The sequence below is a fragment of the Stegodyphus dumicola genome, chromosome 3 (assembly GCF_044657685.1).
Source record: "Stegodyphus dumicola isolate Sdum_Otavi_A_Nest chromosome 3, ASM4465768v1".
Lineage (NCBI taxonomy): Eukaryota > Metazoa > Arthropoda > Arachnida > Araneae > Eresidae > Stegodyphus > Stegodyphus dumicola.
This window is the reverse complement of record NC_140770.1, coordinates 133,413,685-133,434,207: the sequence shown is the minus strand read 5'-3', so window position 1 is coordinate 133,434,207 and position 20,523 is coordinate 133,413,685.

Below are 20,523 nucleotides of genomic sequence, written 5' to 3'. Positions count from 1 at the left end.
TACATACCTACCGTACCTCTCAGCAAAAAGACTCGTCTTGCCTACTTCACGCGCATGCGGAGTGACGCGAAGAACGAATCCTTGTATTAGCTCGCGGTTTAAAGTAATTGTTGTCAGGATGTTTTCAAAACAAGAACAATGATGTTGAATAAAAAATGAATGTGCCATAGGTCGTACAGCACAACAGTGTCATCATGGGCTTCAAGAGGCTTGCGGGGAATCTGCATTGCCTTACCGAACCGTAGCAAGATGGGTGAAAGCATTCAATGAAGGACGCCAAAACGTGGCAGACATGCTGCGGCCAGGTCATCCGAGTGTCAGTGATGCAGACGTGCAAGCTGTTGCCACACTAAAGGACAGTGATCGCCGCCAAACGATTCGTCAGCTGGCCGGACAAACAGGATTAGCGCATACGACTGTGCTGCACATTCTGAAGGAACGCCTGTCCACTAGAAAAATTGCTTCACGATGGGTTCCACATCACTTGACGGAAATGCAGAAATGGCTACGATACAATGCTGCCCGAACCCACCTGGAGCGCTAGGAGCGCAAAGGAGATGCTTTTTTACGCCGTATCATTACACTGGATGAGACTTGGGCCCGATCGTACCAGTCAGAACTGAAACGCCAATCAAACGAATGGCGTCATCACAGGTCACCACGACGTTCGAAATTTCGTCAGAACACCAGCAATGTGAAAGTTATGGTGATTCTCGTGTACGACTGTGATGGTGTCTTCCTAACGCATACCTTTTCCCCACAGCAGACCGTCACTGCGAAGTATTACTGCTCATTTCTGGAGCATAATCTCCGACCAGCTTTGAGAAAAAACGGCGACACTTTCTGCAGAACGCTCCTCTCATTTTGCATGACAATGCTCGGCCGCATGCAGCGCAAGCTGTGACTGATTTGTTCAAGCAATGGGGCTGGGAAGTGCTTTACCATCCACCATACTCCCCAGATCTAAGCCCTTGTGACTTAATTCCTAAGATGAAGGAACCACTTCTTGGCACTCACTTCCAAACTGTTCCTGAGATTCTTGCGGCAGTAGACCGTTCCATTCAAACTATCAACAAAACAGGCGCTGCTACAGGTATTCTGCGACTTCCACATCATTGGAAACGGGTTGTACACAATACTGGCGACTATATTGAAGGACTTTAAAACATGGTGACATGAATCACTTTTGTATTCCTTGTAAATAAATAGTTGCTACTATTAAAGTTCCAACCAACCTTTCTTTTATGTAAACTGCATTAAAATGTGTTAGGTAAACTCAAATGTGATGCTGGTTTTTATTCACATCAATATAATATTTCTATGTTTCGACACTCAATCTAATACATTTAGACGAATTATAAAGATACAGCTCAATAATACAATTGTAAGGTTTATCCTAAGGTTTTAACACTTATCTTTAGTTAAAGATACTTTCCTGTCCCTTCAAATTTCACCTCACAATTTCCTACCAGAATGTAATTTTAGAATCGCGGTTAATGCAAATGAGTAGGAGCGGTATTTAAGTCGAAGTTTCAGTGACTTCGTTAGAGAGCCAGAGATTCTGACTGGCGCGCGTTCGCCTTTTGGCTACACACTCTCTAGGCTATTACTACGCTCGGCCGTATTTCAGGCCCTTGATAGGTTTGCCAGCTTAGTTGATATTTAGGGGCCAACTACTTAGAAATAATTATAGCTTCGGCTATATCTTTTTAAGCTTTAGTTAAGTTTTACTTCTTATTACTTTAAATTCAAGCACAAGTGGAGGCTTTGCTGTACGCTCTGAAGGAGCCATCTGTTAATTTCTTATTTTAAGAAATAAAGGGTAATTAAGCCTTATTGAATTTTACTTATCGGTTTCTGAATTAAAGCGATTATTCGCTCAAGTGCTTACGAGGTTCATACACACTTAGCTGTTAGATATAAGGTTGAACAATAATAAGAACAAATAAATTGCTCTAAAAAACGCGCTATTAAAAATGCAATAGAAAGCCATTTACATCTAATAAGATAAGGAAATGTCAAATAACGTTTGAAATGTATTCTGTGCATGAATGTAACATAAATCAAAAACGCTTTAACTCTTATTATCAATATATTTATATAATCTTTGGTAAGCATAATTTCCGCATCGCTATGATCTCGTAATGTAAATGATTAGCACGTCGGGTTAGCAGTTCGTAGATCAGTAGTTTGAATCCCGGAGAGGAGGGAGTATATTTTTCTTGTTTCGGGCTTAAAAATATCCGACAGCCTCTATACCGTGGATATTTAAATCAACGATAAACAGAAAGTTACTCCAGGAGATTCAAATCTTGCTTTGGAGTACTAAGTTACAACAAACTAATTACTAATAATTTTTCAGCAATGTTTTGCAAAATATGCTACTCATTTTTGGCCAGTTCAAGTAGTAACTGCAATGAAACTTTCAAATACTACTTATATTTAAATTCTTCTGCTAGACACTTCTATCTACTACTTCAGTATCTTACATTTTAAAGGTGTTAATGTGCGCGAGTTTAAAAGGATATATATATATATATATAGGTTGAAAATGAATAAAAACTGACCGAAACAAAAAGTATTCCTACAGCTGACTAACTTACATAGTCTTTGAACTCTGTATCAGGTTTTGGCATAAAGTGCAAAACCCAAACTATAAATAATTGTTTTTTTTTTAGGTTTACTGCTCAATCAAGTAAGAGAAGACAAGCAAGGATGTCTGCTTAAGAGGAGTAATGTTTTGATAGAGGAAAGGAAACTAGCTTATGTTTATGTTACACATGAGAAAAACCGTAAATGTGCTCATACATTTAGCCTATTAGCTGAGGTTCAAATGCCATTCAAAGTAGCAAAGCTTTATACAGGTTAGAAATAAGAAAGAGGTAAAATATCTGAGACAAATTATTTATAATACAGCCGTTAAGTGAAAAGCAGTAGAGGCACGTCGATCGCTCTGAAACGACTTTTCTTACCATTGGTACTTTTGTAAGGATCTTAAGTTTTACTAACGTTTATTTTATTTTAAATCTTTACTATCACTTCTTATTTTCTACTTCCGGCCAGAATTATAAGCGTTAACGTATTTATGCAAAGTTTGTCTGGCGAACGCCAAGTACTTAAGTTGTGGCTTTTTGCCAAGCGAGAGAGAGGAAGCAGTTAGTCGAAGCAGGCCGCTTACCTTAGAAGTTTTAGTCAGTTGCTGGTTGCCTTCCAGGCCAGAGGTTTAATCCTCTTGATACTTTAAACATATTGTAGTGTTCACAGTTCTCTGTACTACATACGGCTTCCTGTTAACATAAGGCCAATCTTCCACGTTTATTATTTCAAAGTCAAATTAGAGTTTAGTTTTATTTTTATATTTTTACGTTTAGACCACAAGTAGTGGGCCTTTGTATTCCGAAGTACGGAAGTTATTGTAAATAGAGAAAAATAAAGGGTTTTGTATATCCTTCTTGTGTATCCTGTCTACTTCCCACAGTTATTGAACATAGCTTTAGTAAGCTCTCTGTTCCGAGTCAGGTCGTTGCATGTTCCCGAAGAAAGTAAGACGGAACATTGAACCTGATACTTTTGCTAAATTACTGAAAGGCGTGCGTTTGCTTCTGGCACCAACCAGCAGTGGTTCCTTTTTTGGTGAAGAAATAGTAGTGAAACCTTTTGATATCGGTGAGCATGGCAAATATATCTTAAGAGACGTTTGGTATGACAAAATGCTCAAGTATCTTCCATTACGACATTTGTAGGATATCCGTGACAATCTTTACATTATGACACCGCAAATTACCATGCAGGATGATGGGATTTGTTCTCTGAGACATTCTGTCTGTCATTATTGAAGAAAAAGCGACGACACTGGCGATGAATCCCATCATCATCCATGACAATGTGCGGTGTCATAACATGAACGCTGTCACGGACTTCTTACAACGATGGCAATGTAAAGTACTAAAATGCCCGTCATACTTACCTGATATGAGTACGATCCCTTATATAAAGTGAAAGAACTTTCACATGGATTCTTTACAACAGTGGAGAAGTGATCATTTATACTTCATAGGGTTCCTGTGGGGTATTAAGTAGACGTGCTGATAGTGTACGACGCCTTCCTTTAATTTGGTGAAAGGTGACGTTATAGATGAATAGATTGAATGATTTTAAGTGTTTCTATACATGATAATAGTCTTTTCAGAACCTACGACGTGCCATCAGAACTTTTATGTCGCCTTTGAAACTTTCGTTATCTAATCTTATACAGAAGATCTAAGAGACAGAAATAAGCTTCCAATCCGCCCATTAGCTATAAAAATTTAAAGCAGTAACAACACCAACCGTTTTTAGCTTCGATTAAGCTAAAATTTGCAGTATTAGCGCGAAAATAGTTTTAAACTTTCCTCTTTTTATGCCTACTTATTTATCAACACTATTGTTTAATTTTCTATGAACACTATCGCTCAAAACGTTTGAGCAGGATAAAACGAGTTAGTGTTAATAAAATGAATATAAGCTTCACATTGATTACAGATCTGGGGACCTCCCCCCCCAAAAAAAGAAGAAAACAAAAGCAGAGAAATTTGGTGTTAAAATATCACGCGAAAAGAAGATTGTCCAGTACAAAATTAGCTATAACATTATAAATTCGATACAAATTCAGTGAACTCTGTAAAGATAAGCATCTGCAATTCTGAATGATTATGTTTGTCGGTAGTGGAGATCGTCTGACAGAGATTGACCGTCTGGCAGAGTCTTATTGATATATATCTATGTTTATTTCTATTCTCAGTGAAGCTAGTCACCTCAGAGAGATATTTGCCACAAGAATGTACACTTCACTGTGTTGCATAACTTAATGTTGCATTAACCATTAGCTATTCGAGTATCACTGAGGAAATTTTATTTGTAGTGACGTTCGCAATCGTTATGTATTTTCAATAAAGCCCCGGTTACTAAAATTTCGCTCAACAGAAATTCGGCCTGGCAATATAGAACAATAGCATTAAATAGATAACTCTGAAAAGCAGACAGATGCGATTTTTTTAATTTAATTCTTAATCTTTGCACTATTATTCAGAAGTTATTGCTTATTTCATGATGTAAGAAACTATATTATATACAAAACTGTCAAGTATAATTAGAACTCTTCAGGAAATCAAAGAATCAATATCAAAGTTTTGAATAAAGTGTCTTTTTGGAGAAAGGAAACCATGAAAGAAACTTTAATTTTCATATTCTCATTAAAATATAAAATGTTAAATAACGGAAAAATAACACGGTAAAATTTTTGCCACTTTTATGAACATGTTTAAGAAACTACATGGAGATACTTTCAGTAATTTGTTTTTTTGTTTGTGCATTGCAGTTTGAAACATTTTCTTCAACATAGATTTTATTTTCAGACTGTTTGAGTAGATGATAGTAACAAACTTAGTGAAATATAAATTAATTCCTTTAAAGAATTCGGTTCCTTTACATTTTTTTCTTGTTTTCAGAAACGTAATCCCCATTTTTATGGAGTTTTTATTTTTTGAAATATTTAAGAAAAATATGAAAATTTTGTGCGTTTGAGGAAAAAATAAAACAAAAAAGAGATAAAGCTCGTTTTAAGAACATAGAAAGAATGAAACAAAGCGCAAAAATTCAAATGCGTAAGAAAATTTCAAAATCTTAACGTTTTTCGTGGGAAAAAAATGGGAAATTCCCTTGGGTTGATAAAGCAATTAATGTAGTCTTCATTATTTACTCAACTTTAAGATTATTAGTCGGCCGAGCGGTAAAGTCGCTGAACACTGGTAGTTCGGTCCGAGGTTCGAATCCCGTGAACGGGCTGGCTGCATGGGCGTTTTCGTGGTTTTCCCCATGTGTAACGTGTATACGAGCTAGTTTCCCTTAGAAAGTCCTCCACGAAAGGCATCCCTCCCTTTAGGCAGATAGCCCTCGAGGCTTGGCCATAATCACATACACACACACACATACTAAGATTATTAGTATTTTAGAAGCATCAAATAGGCTGAAATATTTTGATTAAATTACAGAAGATGATATAAAATTTATATGTAGGTACAATTGGAAAATTATAAAACAAAAAATTTAATTAGTTAGATATGCAGTTTGCGAGAAAACTTTCGACGGACTATAGTCAGAGAATTTTGATACCTCACAACTTATCTGAAGAGAGCCTGGAACAGGATATCCTCTCTCTGTCACCACAGCATAGCGTCTCGTATTCTTCGGTAACGTAAACTAACGAGCTCTAAAAGAATGTAGAGGAATTATCCCTGGTCTCAACAAGAGACATAGAAAGTCAGAAAAAGGGTGTAAATGACCTGTTTATTTCATGACAAAGAGTTCACAGTCCACCCCTCTTGGGTTTACATAAACAAACACTTCTCACTAAATATAAACAAGTAATGTTGAACCTGTGAAACCTTCGCTTAAACAGCACTTCTTTCTACATTGATTTGAATAAACACGCGCTATCTAATTTACATTCTGGCAGGAAGGCTTGGGTGAAAGGAACGACAGGAAATTTCCTTTAACTAAACTTTAACTATTAGTCAAACTAAATAAACAAATAAACAAATAATAAAAGTAAATAAATAACTAAAAGGATCATTACGGCGATGGAGGTGTAATGGTTTGGGCACGCATTATGTTGAACGGGCGCACACCTCTGATTGTGTTCACAAAGGCTCCCTGACTGCTGAGAGGTATACAGTGAAGATCATTGAGACCTGCGTTTGAGTTTTCAGGGCCGCAGTTAATACTGGTTTCCTGTCAGTGGACGACAATGCTCATCCACATAAAGAGCTACTTCGAAAGTGAGGATATTCGCCGCATGGATTGGCCAGCCATATCTGGGCCATGTCTGGGACACTCTTGGGGGAGCAATTTCATCTTACAATCCCTCTCCAAGAACACTCCAGGATCTGAAAACTGCCTTACTGCATTAGTGGGACATTTGCCGCAGAGACTCGTCAACTACCTCCCTTTCCAATATGCCATCATGCTTCTGAATGAAAAAAACCTTAACATTCTCTTTTGAGCGAACCAAGTATTATCGCCTTTTTAAAGAAATTAAATAATGAAGAATTTGCATGTATCCCAGAGTCATCAAATTTTCTATTATACACCGGACATGTGCCCTTGGAAGCCTGAATTTTTAATTTCGAATCTCATATTTCATATTTTGTAAAACGTTAACCAACTTTTAACAAACTGAACTATTTGAAAGCTAGCAGTGGCAACACTGTACTGATTAAAACATTGCTATTTTCAGCGCGGGCCTTCAGCATTAATCTCGGAAATTCTAAAGATATACTGTTTTTCAACATTTTGTCATTTTGCTATTCAACTGAATTTTATGTGATGTAAATGCGGTGAACATGATACTTAATTAAAAAAATTCAACGCATAAAACGATAATAATAAAACGAAAAAAAAAGTTTTGTACGCATTCTTACAAAGAAAACTGTACATTGACATGTTAAACTGACGAAAAGCCTGAAAAATTAGAAAAAATGTATATTAGCACTTAACACCGCATCGGGTGTTCTACGCATCCTGCTATTAAAATTTTTGTAATTATGCTCGTGAACTCAAATGCAAAGAAAAGTTCCAAGTGCTCGTATAGCTCAAGTACGAAGAAAATGTTCCTTCATAATAAAGCTAGAAAAATAAAGAAATTAATTATAAAAAAATAAAGAAATTAATAATAAAAATAAGTTTTAACAGGACTGAACGCAACAGCAGACTGGTAGACTGCAAGCTCATCGAGAGAATAGAAAAGCTTTCACAAACCCTTTTGTGCGACTTTTAAAATCTCAGTCATCCGAATTTATTTTCCTTCTTATTATCATTTTCAGGTAACGGCGTTCATAAACTGCAGGGTTTAAATTTGAATAAAAATGAATTCTTTGCATTTACTATGTCATTTCATTTCAAAAACCATCAGGGTTTTGTCCCAGTCCAATATTATATGGTTGTATATATACACGCTTAGGGCTTAGGGAAAAAAAAAAAAAAAAAAAAAAAAAACGACGCACGATGACGCACCGAGAAAATATAAACCAAATTGGACACAAATTGATATGCATACAGGTTTCGATGGATAATGCAAAATTTTACGTTTTGGCTGCCAATGAATGAACAGTTATGGCTACAGTGCATCTGATCTGCGCAACTGGCAGGATATTTAAGAGGAGAAATTACGATTCCAGGTCATAAATTCTTCCCGAATTTCATTCCGTGTACTCTGGTAGACAGTAACTATGCCTCGCATACAAGTGCGCGAACGATATGCGCAGACGTTAGAATTTGAGAGAGGGCGTGCAGTTGGGGTCAAAGAAGCCGGTTGGTCTTATCGGCGAATAGCTCGACGATGCCACTATTAGACAATGTTGGCAAGAATGGGTGAACCATGGCCGCACACAGAGTCAAGAAGGAAGCGGTAGGCCTAGAGAAACGACAGAACGTGAAGACCAAGCAATCGTCAGGGCGGCACTTACAGCCCCAGATGCATCATTATCATCGATTGTACCTGCAACTGGTGTTTTAGTGACCGAGAGGACCATTCATAGACGGCTCACAGAAAGGAGGCTGAGGTCACGGCGCCCTTTACGCCGACTACCATTGACCTCTGTACAACGTCAAGCCCATTTGCAGTGGTGTCGAGTTCATTCGCACTGGAATGTCACTGACTGGAGTAGAATAGTCTTCATTGATGAGTCCCGCTTCGAACTGAGCCCCGATGACCAGCGAAGGCGAGTTTGGAGACGCCCCGGACAGCGGTGTGGTACCAGCCTAACTGTCTTCCGGCAGACAGGCCAACAACCAGGAGTGATGGTCTGAGGTGTCATTTCATTTCATAGTAGGACCCCTTTGGTTGTCATCCGTCTCAACCTTACAGCCCAGCGGCACGTCAACAAAGTGCTAAGGCCCGTTGTGTTGCCCTTCATGTCGCGCCACCCTGGGCTTACATTTCAGCAAGATAATGCCCGCCCCCACACTGCACATGTTTCTACTGCTTGCCGAACATTGCCTTGGCCAGCAAGGTCGCCGGATCTCTCTCCTATTGAGCACGTTTGGAGCATTATAGGCAGGAACCTCCAACCAGCTCGAGATGTTGACGATCTAACGTGCCAGTTGGACAGAATTTGGCACGATATCCCTCCGTAGTACATCCGCAATCGATGCCAAGCCGAATAACTGCTTGCATAAGGGCTAGAGGTGGACAAACGCGTTACTGACTTTTTCACTTTGTGAAGCTCTATAACTTCAGTAAATCATCCATTTTTTCTCAAACTGTAATCATTTGTTTTTCTGTACATGTACTTCCTCACTTCTACAGATTTCCGTCCCAATCGTATAACTCCTTCTTGGTGCGTCGTTTTTTTTTCTAAGAATGTAAATTCGATATGCATCGGTCAATGTATTTTTAAGCTGTTTGCACTTGCATTTATAAGTACACTGGGCACAAAAAGAAATGAGGCAGTTCTATATCTCTCGTTCTAATGGGCCGATTGACGAAATTCAAATTGCGTTCTTCATGTTTCGAAAACGCGGCTTAGGATATATATTAGATTTATATATAGCTCTATTCTAACATAGGTATTTTGACACAAAATCGGACTTTGTCTGAAATAAGATACCAATTCTTTTACATATTTCGATTCTACGAGTCAAATTATGCCTAAATATGAAATTTTGTAAAATTTGGTGCGAAATTTAGGGAAAAATTTACAAATTTATGTTGGCGCTTTTTTTTTTCAGTTTGCACCAAGAATAGTTCACTTAGCGAACTTCTTAATATATGGCAACTTATTTTCCTTTCCATTTTTACATCGTGCGTGAGAGGAAAAAGAGTGACAATCGTTCCTTTTTTCAAATAATATTATTTATATTATATTTTTAATTATAATTGTTATTTTTTTAAGTAATTTTTTCTTTTTCAAATGCATTTTATTTGTTTAAGTTGCATGGTTTTTTTCGAATAACTGTTTTAAAAATTTCAATTTACCCATTCGAACTGCATAGTTTAAATAAAAGGTACATCGTTTATTTTTCTTCAAATAGTTTTCTTAATAATTTTTTTTGTCATAGTTATTATTTTAGGTAATTTTTAAATTTTTAGACTTTTATTTTAGTTGTTTGTATTGCATTGTCTCTTCAGATAATTGTTTTAAAATTTTCTATTTATTAATTCGAATTGAGCGTTTTAAATATATTTATTAATATAAATTTTCCAAAATTTTATTTTATTTATTTGAATTGCGTTTCTTTCGGAAGAATACTTTGTTACCCAGACTACGATGCGTTTGAAAACTGCATATATTAAAAGAGAAAATACAGTAAGCACGGTTAGCACAGCCTTTCAATGATACGTTCAAAAAGGATATATAAATAAGAGAAATGTATAACCGATATTTTAACTAGGATAAGTTGCATACATTGTTTTAAACAGCTTTATCATTGTGCTCATTGCTTTACACAATTTTATAATCCTACATTTTTCTTAAAATGTTATTCATATTTCCGACATTTTATTTTTGAAATCACAAGAATCAAATGTCATATGATTAAAAGGTTTTAAATTTCAGAAAAATTACTAAATTTTATGCAAAAATTTATTTTTTCTTCTTAATTTCTTGCTTGTTTTCTTCAGGCATTCAGCAAGTATATTAAAAAGCATCCAACTTTTGGAAACATCTTGGTATTTCAGACATTCATTTTAAATAAAGTTATCGCCTTCCATTTCATAAAGGCCCACAAACAACCGAGCGGTAAATTCACTGAACACTAGTAGTTCGCTCCGGGGTTCGAATCCTGGCGAACGGGCTGGTTGTTTGGGCGTTTTCGTGGTTTTTCTTATGTTTAACGTGTTCTTATGTGGGCGAGCTGTGTTCTCTTAGAAAGTTCTTCACGAACGCATCCCTCCTTTTAGGCAGATTGCCCAGTTTTCCCGTAAATTAATAATCCAAATCAATCCATTCCATCAGTATTTGGTCAGAGCCTTTATCAGTCTTTAGAGGCTAAGCATTTTGACGGCATGAGATGAAAAGAAAGAGTGGTTACATCAAGAGGGAAAATATCTTTAGCAAACATTCACATACATCACTGGAAAAATTCCTGAATCTTCAAATAATTCGACTAAGAAATCATGGTATTCCGCGTTTATTATGACATGATGTTCTATAACGTAATTTAAATTTATACAACCATATAGTCGAAAACCAGCCGCTCTTCACTTTAATCTGCAATGATATCGTTTCAGTATTTTCCGTTAGCCCACAAGCTCAATTGATGTTATTCGCTGGTGTACACGTCCAAGTGTTTTTTCTTTGAACGTCCAAATTTCTTGAAGTATTCTGAAAGTTTATTCAAAAGCATCCCACATTTCGAAACACCTTCGTATTTCTGACAGCCAAATTTCCCTTCAAATTTTTACTTACTTTTCTACCTAATTTTCTTCTTTCCTTCTACATTTATTTTCAGTGCTCACACTAGAAAATCGTGATTTTTCGATTGTTATACTTACACATATCAATTACATCAACTGCGTTTCAGCTGAAGACAGCTTTTCATTTTCTAGGCATTTCAACTGTAAATAAAGCGTCCAAAGTATAAAAATTTTAATTAAAAGATTTTTTGCTAAAGGACAAAGAAATAAAACAGTCCAGCAGTATTTATTCTGTACCACCGAGTGACCGATTATTATATCGGCTGCAAACAATCTAAATCATATTAAAGATCAGGTTTTTTATACAGTCTATAACACGAGAGAAAATTATCTGCTTAAAACATCCTTTCTAAGAGAATTAATGTAAAAATTTATATTTGTATACATATTTTTTAAAGCTGGGATATAACCCAAACTGTCAACATCCTGTTTGCTTAAAAACGTTGTGAAAATAAACATCAAACGAACTTTCTCAGTTTTAGACAACTCAAGTTAAATACAGTTAAAGTAAAGTACCAGAGAATAGCACGGCTAAGGTAAAAACTTTCTCTTACAAATATTTAAAAAAAAAGGTATAAAGAAATTTAAAAAAGAGTTAAAATTTGAATAATATCATCTATAATTTAAAAAAGTAGCTTTTTATATAGTATTCATAAATATTTATTACTCATGATTGAAGAAAAAATTTTCATATAATTAATTCTCCGTAAAAATTTATTTTAATTTTAAAGCTAAAAATATCTGTGGCAATTCCCTGTAACAAAAATCCATAAACCTACTTTCAGATGATGGTAAAACATTTATAGGTCATAATTCAAAACGTTTTTCCAAAAATTTATAAAAATTATTTAAAAATACAAATTTTAAAAATAAATCATAAAAAATGGGTGAATTGTATTTGGAATGAACCTAAATTTCGAAATGAGAAAGCAAGAATAAAAAATGTTTAATAAAATGAGATATTAATATATATATATATACCAAATTCAATTAAACTTGAGGAGTTAAAATTATGAGAGGTATTTTTTTTTTTAAACTTATTCTTGCGATTTTAACAAAACTTGGTAGTCTGGCATAATCTGAGTCATAGAATTGAAATACTGAAAAAAATGGCATGTCATTTCAGAAAAAGTCCAACTTTGGGTTAAAATACCTATATTAGAACAATGCTATATATAAATATAATACGTATCCTAATTAGCTATTTCAGAACATGAAGAACACAATTCGAATTTCGTCAATCGGCCCACTAGAACGGGAGATATAGAACTGTCCCATTTATTTTTTTTGCCCAGTGTACATTCACTACATCTATTTGCTTAAATGTTATAAGGTATTTTCTCCTCCTCTATTCTACATGCCTTTGTGGTGTAATGGTAGCACATTCAGCGCGTATTCGAGATGTCCAATTTCGAGTCCAGGCGAAGGCACTGCTCATATTTCATGTACTTCTTCTATGAAAAATCGTAATGGCCCTACAGTGGCGCTCAACAACGTGGTGGATGATGTTTTTTCACCACTAGGATTTAGCGACTGGATCCCTTAATCACCACTCATCCTCTCCCTCCTTTTCGCATGCCTTAGTGGTGTAACAGTAGTACACTCGGTGCGTATTCGAGAGGTCCAGATTCAAGTCCTAGAGAGGTCATTGCTCATTTTCCATGTACTTCTCCTTCAAAGGAATCTAATGACAGTACACTGTAACATGAGTTAAGCAATAAATTCATTGAATGCGTGTGTCTAAAATTTCTGATAACTTTTGTGGTTGCAAGTTTAAGTACAATATTATCTGCAGTATTATTTTTAAGTCAATTCCTCGGGCGCAGACTTGCAGCTAACGTGTTCAAGCAGAAATTATAATATAATTAAACGGAAATGACAACAGTTACTTTCTTGATTTTAGAACTATCTTGACATTTAAATATATTAGTTAGACTATGAAGTAGTAATATTTCTTCTTTTTTTAAGGTCCTTAAGAACGCTATGTTTGTCTGGAATGTGCAGCTAACACGTCAAAAATACTTTAAGAATATTTATTATTCATCCTTTAATTAAAGAAAATGTGTTTTCTGTACCTTTGATTTTCACCGCAGGGAATAGCATTTTGTTACTTATTTTATGGTCTCTTACAACGCCATGAATTAATAAAGTGCATAATGGTGCGGCTGCGTTATACATAACACTTATCACTCTTGAAAATTATTTTTAAAGGGTAAGATCTGTTTATGTTGGAAAACATTTTGCGTACGATATGCTATTTTTCTTGTTTAGGAACTCTTTAAATTATGGACAAAGCATAGCTTTCTGAATCATGTAAATTTCATGTATAAACGACAGTTACCATTGCAGGTGCAGTGCCATTAGGTTCAAGATAGTCAGCAATGTTTTACTCTACAACTTTTCTCTTTTACTCTTAAAATTCAATGAATTTTCAATTTTTATAAACATTTTTCTGCTACTATCTTAGAAATAACCTTTTCTGTTTATTATACCTAGGCTTTTAATAATGTTCTTATTAAAATATACTTTTGTGTCTGGTAATAAATATATTATCTTGCAAACGGAACAAGTCTAGATTAAATACGGATACGGATTAGAGAGATTGAATTTTTTTCTTTCCTCAATTTTTAAGAAGAATTATATTTACCTTCAGATAAAGAACGTAAGACATTCAACAGTTGGAAAGGAGAAGCTTTATTTTTTTATGACAATGACAGCGACGTGAAATTACGTTATGATTCTCTAGATTCAAAACTAGATGTTTACAATGCATTTATGCTATTTAAAAAATAATGAATTGCTCGATATTGATTATTTGCCTAAATATATTTAAAAATAAAACAATTCATTTCGCATTATCTTTATACAGTTAAGTCTGATTATCCTCCATTCAGATTGTGCCAGATTACGTGTGTCAGATAAGTGTTTCGGCATACTTATCTGGCGCACGTAATTTAGCGCAACATTCAACGACATTTCAAATGGCAATTCCATCGTTCAACCAGCTTTTAGATGGCTTTACTATCATTTCATTCAGTTATATCTAGAAAACGGAAATATGAACCAATTGTGATATTTAAACGATGATTTCTAACGCAAAGTCTATTAAATTCACCAGCCCCAAAAGAAATGAGCAAAGGTAAAACTATAGAGTGCTCATCCAAGCTCACTACGCAGTCAGGCTAGTGAAACATGAACACATCCGTAAAATTTGACGAAAAAATTGAAAGTACAATATTGAAAAAATAATGAACAAATACATTTTATGAAGAGGTTTAAAAAGAAAGCGGAATTAATGAAGCAAATGGACAATCGAACTTTAATTTACACTTTTTTATTTTTAACAGAAATAAAGTTAGGGAAGGAACACTTAACATTCTGCATATGTATTTATGCACACTTCTTAACTGTGCCTAAATGCATGTGTAGAATTAATGTATTTTCAATTCTAAACGGTTACAATAACACGGAAGAAAATCGGTTTAGGTGCAATGCTCATATTTAAATTGATAATCTGGAATCTTAAAACCTTGAAAGTGACGGATTATTAGACGTTTGCCGTATATAATTTCAGTGAAAAGAAAAGGACTTTTATTCAGATGGGAAAATCAGTTCATTGCACTTAAAGAGTAACCTTTAATTAATTTTCTCTAGTTCTCCAAATCCACAGAATGGACTTTTCTTTCTAAAAATTTATCATCTATTCGTATACTTATTGATCGATCGCCATTTCTAAAGTAAATGCACTCAGGCGATACATTAATCAGCAGAGACCTAAACAGCTTCAAATCCTACAAATATTCGGATCGCATTAGAGAAATTTGATAAAGGAAAGAGAACCGATAATGTATTCGTACGGTCAGACAATCTCATAGTGTGCAAACCTAAACAAATAGTTAATCACATTAAAGGTACGCAGTTACGTGGACTACAGTATTCTGGATTCAATTTGAGAAAAGTAATTAAAGCCTGCAACAGAAGAAAGAACTGATTCTTGGATACATGAAGCTTCTAAATTTTCCCTCAAGAGTTGTGTGTTCAAAAAATTAGCAAATGGAAACATAATACAAAAGAATACTTCTTAAAAAATAATGTAATATATTGTTGCACGAGTACATAATAGATTGAATTAAAACAGAATTGATGAGAGCTAGATTAAAATTATTTTACCAAACGTAGCACTTCATAGTTCTGGAACTTTCTAAAAAAATAACAGTACAGCTGTTCATAGTATCAGAAGTACAGCTGTTCATAGCAAAGAATGTTAGATACAACGCATAGGGAAGAGCATCTAAAAGGCGAAGCTAACACGCAAATATCTGAATACTTTGTAGTCGACTCTGAACTAACAAAAATTGAAAAATTCATGCTCTCTTCCGAGCTTGCATAATTTTTCTCTAGCCACCGAGAAATCTCTAATACTTTCTGCTTTTCCAAATTACTGGAAGGCATATGAGGGCTGGATACGATTATAGCTGAGATAAAAATCAATTGCATTTATTCAATTATAATATCCATTATAGTTATAAAAAGACCGGACCAAAATGTCGCCAAATTTTCAACAAGTTTGGCGAATTCTGTCGATTGCTTTTCAAATTTGGCGATAACAGTTAGCCTCCAAAACTTTGCCCAGCTTGACGATATCTCCTCCAAATTAGCGGGATATCCATAATGTTAAACAGTTTTCCCTGCATTCTTGTTTTTCCGGCAGATCATAGTTTTCGCAAGCTTTTCTTGTTACATTATGCAGAAAAATACGACAATTTCACATATTTCGCTAAAACATTTCGTAAAAATATGTGATTATACTCCTATTATTAGAAGGGTACTTTTCCATTTTGCCAGCACAGGCGATAAAGTTGCCAATAAGGGTACAACTGATGCCAAACGGAATATCGTCGCTGGTAACCTTTACTCCTCATTTTTAAAACAAGTCGCTATTTCTTATCAGATTCACTGTTTTTTTCAATACTGCATACAGTTAGATAGAATTTTTACCGGATAGTTCAATTTTGTGCCCTAAGGCTATTCGCGGTAATTAAGTCAATTAGGATGCAATCGCACTGCTCACCCGAAGGCGAAAATATAGAAAAAGCCAAGGCAACGGTTAAATGCATTAATTCTAATGAAAATGCACTAGCGAGGTAAAGCACTGCGGTTTCACATAATTTCTGAGTAAGCTATTTGTACGAATTGAAATAATTCTTGCATTCTAAATCAAGTTTTAACTTGAAATTAATGTAGGTAATAATTGACAGAATTAGATTTTTGTAGCATAGTTTGCGTGAAATGAGATCATTTGGGTTCACGTGATATGAACCGGCGAATCAGGATGTTGAACCATGAAAGCATAGTAAATTCTTAAATTAATGCCTTTTTTCAAATTTATTTTCTTTATTTATTAGCTTTTTACAAAATTTTAAACGATATTAAAATATTTATGCCTTCAAAAAAATCTTAGAACTAACATTTGTTAACATTTTTTATGTGTGATAATTAACTGAACAATACTAAATTAAAATCAAGTTTAATAATTATTAGTGACTCCCTTGGGACCTCCTCCTGTCGTGAACAGCAAAGTTTAAGAAAGAAGGTTTATTAGAAATAGATATTCTGATTTCTTTTCCTATATTTTGTCTTCAAAGCAGCCACTGCAGAGGATCAGGTTTCGCAAAGGTAGATTGCAACAGTATACAAAATGTTCTCGTTTACGGTGCAGAAACCTCATCATTTAGCCCAGCCCAAAATATAATGAGTGATTTATTACTAAACTGCCTTTTTATTTCGCTACTTACCTTGAAGTTTATAAAGATTTCTTCTTCTGTAGTTCAGATACTTTAGGAAATATTTTAACATGGATTTCTGACCCACTCGTAACTTGTTACCAAGTTGTCGTGAGCAAAAAAATACTTTTCAAAATTCTTTGTCAGCATCTTTAAATGACTTTTAATGGGTATAGAAACACCTTTCGCACGTTGCTTTCCAGCTTTGTAAGTTCTAACACATTCATTCCCCCCCCACACACATTTGCAAACATTTGTAGTTTTTTCCCCTTTATATTTCTGCTTCACAGTTCCAATTTTCTACACTAATCACTAACCTCGTACCTAACATGTATACCTCTTTGAGTTGAAAATTCAATGTCTTTAGTTCCTCGAATACATCGACCAAGTATCAATTTCATCACAAAAAGGCCTTCCGAATCTGGAGACTTTTAGGCTTCCAGTCAGTTTACCCTTTGTAGGAGGATAGTGATTTTTTCTCTTGGTGCCACATTCCAAAAAATGCCCAAAAGAGAGGAGGAATTTCAGCATCCACGAGAAGAACAAAATTTTACTGTATCCTGTGTACAAATTTCAATTCGATAAAATAATAATTTGTATCTATAAATAGATAGCAGTAAAAATTTATAGTAAAAGTATCAAAAACTACTTAAACAACATTTACCTTTTAATCAAGATAAAATTAAGAGCCGAATATCTGACTTTTCCTAGTAAAGTAAGGAAAAAGTAAGTAAAAAAACTAAGCTGAAAAAAACAAATTATTAACATGCCTAATTCAAAGGTTGGGTAGTAAATTAAAGTGTGTTGCTGAATATAGAATATGAGGTTAATGAATTAAATTAATTTGACTACAAAACGCCTGCGCGCGGTGTAGGATTTTAAGAAGGAGAAATTGCAGAAAAGTATTATCAAAACATGAAGTGAGAGGACGTATCTTGGAGAAACAAACTATCTATCCGATTCTGCAAATGGACTGAGGTTTTTTGCCCTTGCGCAAAAGCACCGAGAGATGAAGCTTCTGGTGCTTAGATAGTATGTGAAGTATAAATTAAAAAATGAAAAAGAGACTTTGTTTGAAAGATGTATAAATAGCAATACGATTGGTGTAGATCAATATCTATTACCTGCTGTAAGCGGTCAGACTGCTCTGCCTGCCTGGACGTTAAGACGTTAGAAGCTGTTCAAGTATTTACCTAAATGGCAAGCGATAAAAATACACTTTTTCATAAGACTCACTTGCTGCAAACCTCTGGCCCGAGAATTAATGAATACTGTTACGGATTTTGTATTTAGTTAGCTATTTTTAGTAGAATTGAAATTAAAATTGTTTTATTTCCCCGTGCAACGCAGCGCGTGACGAGGTTTAAGAGAAAACCATGCCGAAAAAGTAAAAATACAGGAACATCCGGATTTAATACATAGATACCTCGTAGAATAAATCCAATCGTACATTAGCCGTAACTTTAATTCTACTCTTTAGCTTTCCAGAAAATAAAAATTACCAGAATGTTCTCGTGCATGTATAAAAAGCTTTAAAAACCGGAGAAAAACATCTCAGTTCAGTTGTTTTAGAAAGCTGTAGTTGCTTATTTAGCTGCTGTAATTTTGAGATCGGATTAGCTTTCTTTGCGCTTTGAATTGTGTTCTATTTAACGTTTTAGTAGTTTAAATTATAATTACCTTGTGATATTGTACGATTATTTGGAGGAAAATTTCAACATTTTGTTTTATTTCCTGTGATATGAATAAATTTTATTAACTTCTAATCAGGCTTGTGCATTCACTCTATTACGAACCCGTACACACGCAGCATTACTGTTCTTAGGGTAGCCGGTATAATGAATGTGTGAATTTCGAGAACGGAAGAAGTGGAATTTTTATTGCATCCTTCCCATTAACATACTTTAAATATTTGCTCCTCTCTTTCAATCTTAATTTCTAAAGCGTATAAAGCTATCAGGTTTTATCTAAGTTTGGTAACTTTTGTTAAATCAAGAGATAATGAGGTTTGGTAAATCTTTCTCAAATACACGTTCTTCCACATTGTGAGACAATAATCCTTAATAACATTAATCTCTTTAATAACAGAAAGTTGTTATTAATCCATTAATAACAGAAACTTAGCTAGTTTCTAGAGTTATTATGCTTTCAGAAGCTTCCGGTGACATGACATAACAAAGGTAAATCTCAAGCTTGAAATTTTATGTGTTTCAGTTTTTTTTATGGTTTAGTTTGATACGCTAAAATTGTAATCAAAAGAGCCTACATAGATAAATGCCTACATTACAATTACTCTTAATTAAATGTAGGCATTTATCTATGTAGGCATTTTTTTCTTTTTTTCGTGGAACTATTTTGGTTATGTAAAAGGTTTTCTTGCTGAAATTTGTTTCTAAATGAATAAAGTGAAAATTTTGCTTTCGTACATTATTACTAAAATGTGGCAGACGAAGAATGTCTTCATTTGAAGACATATTTACTTGATTTATTTCTTTGTCTGTTATCTGTGAGTCTTCGGTAAACGATTTAAATTATAAAGTTTGTTATAGGGAATAATAGATAATTTTATTTCAGTTAATAACAAGTATTAGATTAATTAAGAAGGTTAATAGCTGATTAATGGTCCAGGGGAGGCGAAGGTATTTTTAGAAAATAATTCTCAATAGTGATTTCAAATCAGACATAATCTTAGACATGTATGGGTAATAAATATACCACAGTTTTTTTAACGAAAAGCTTAATTTAGCCCTATGCTATCTTTGATTACTGCCATTATATTCGCTCAGACAAGAATCATTATGCGAATTAAGCTTGTGCAAATGTATTTTAGGTTAAATGCTAGCTCAGGTTAAATGCACGTGATGTCTTGCAGTGTGAAAAATATCAGATTTTTCAAAACATTTTGTTAATTTACAGAAAGTTAAAAACTGTCGAAGGCTACATCAATTCTCTTTAGCTTAAGGTAAACTTCAGGTGTCTTGCTTAATTGAATTTGATTCTGATAATTGTATATCTGTAAATTTCAAGTCATACTGCAGAAAGGGCTGCTTGTTTCTATTGACATTTCAATCTAAACATTCTAGCTTTAGTCATGACTTGAAACGCATGGACAAATAAATTTTGCTGAATTTTAAATCATTATTTATGCTACTTGATTGCAGTTAGAGCGATAACTAGACTTTTTTAATAATAATAGTTAGTAATGTGCGTTAGGGGAACATACGTGCAAGTGTAGACAAGTAAGAGAGTGACAAATGAAGTATTGATGTAAGAATAACATATGATTAA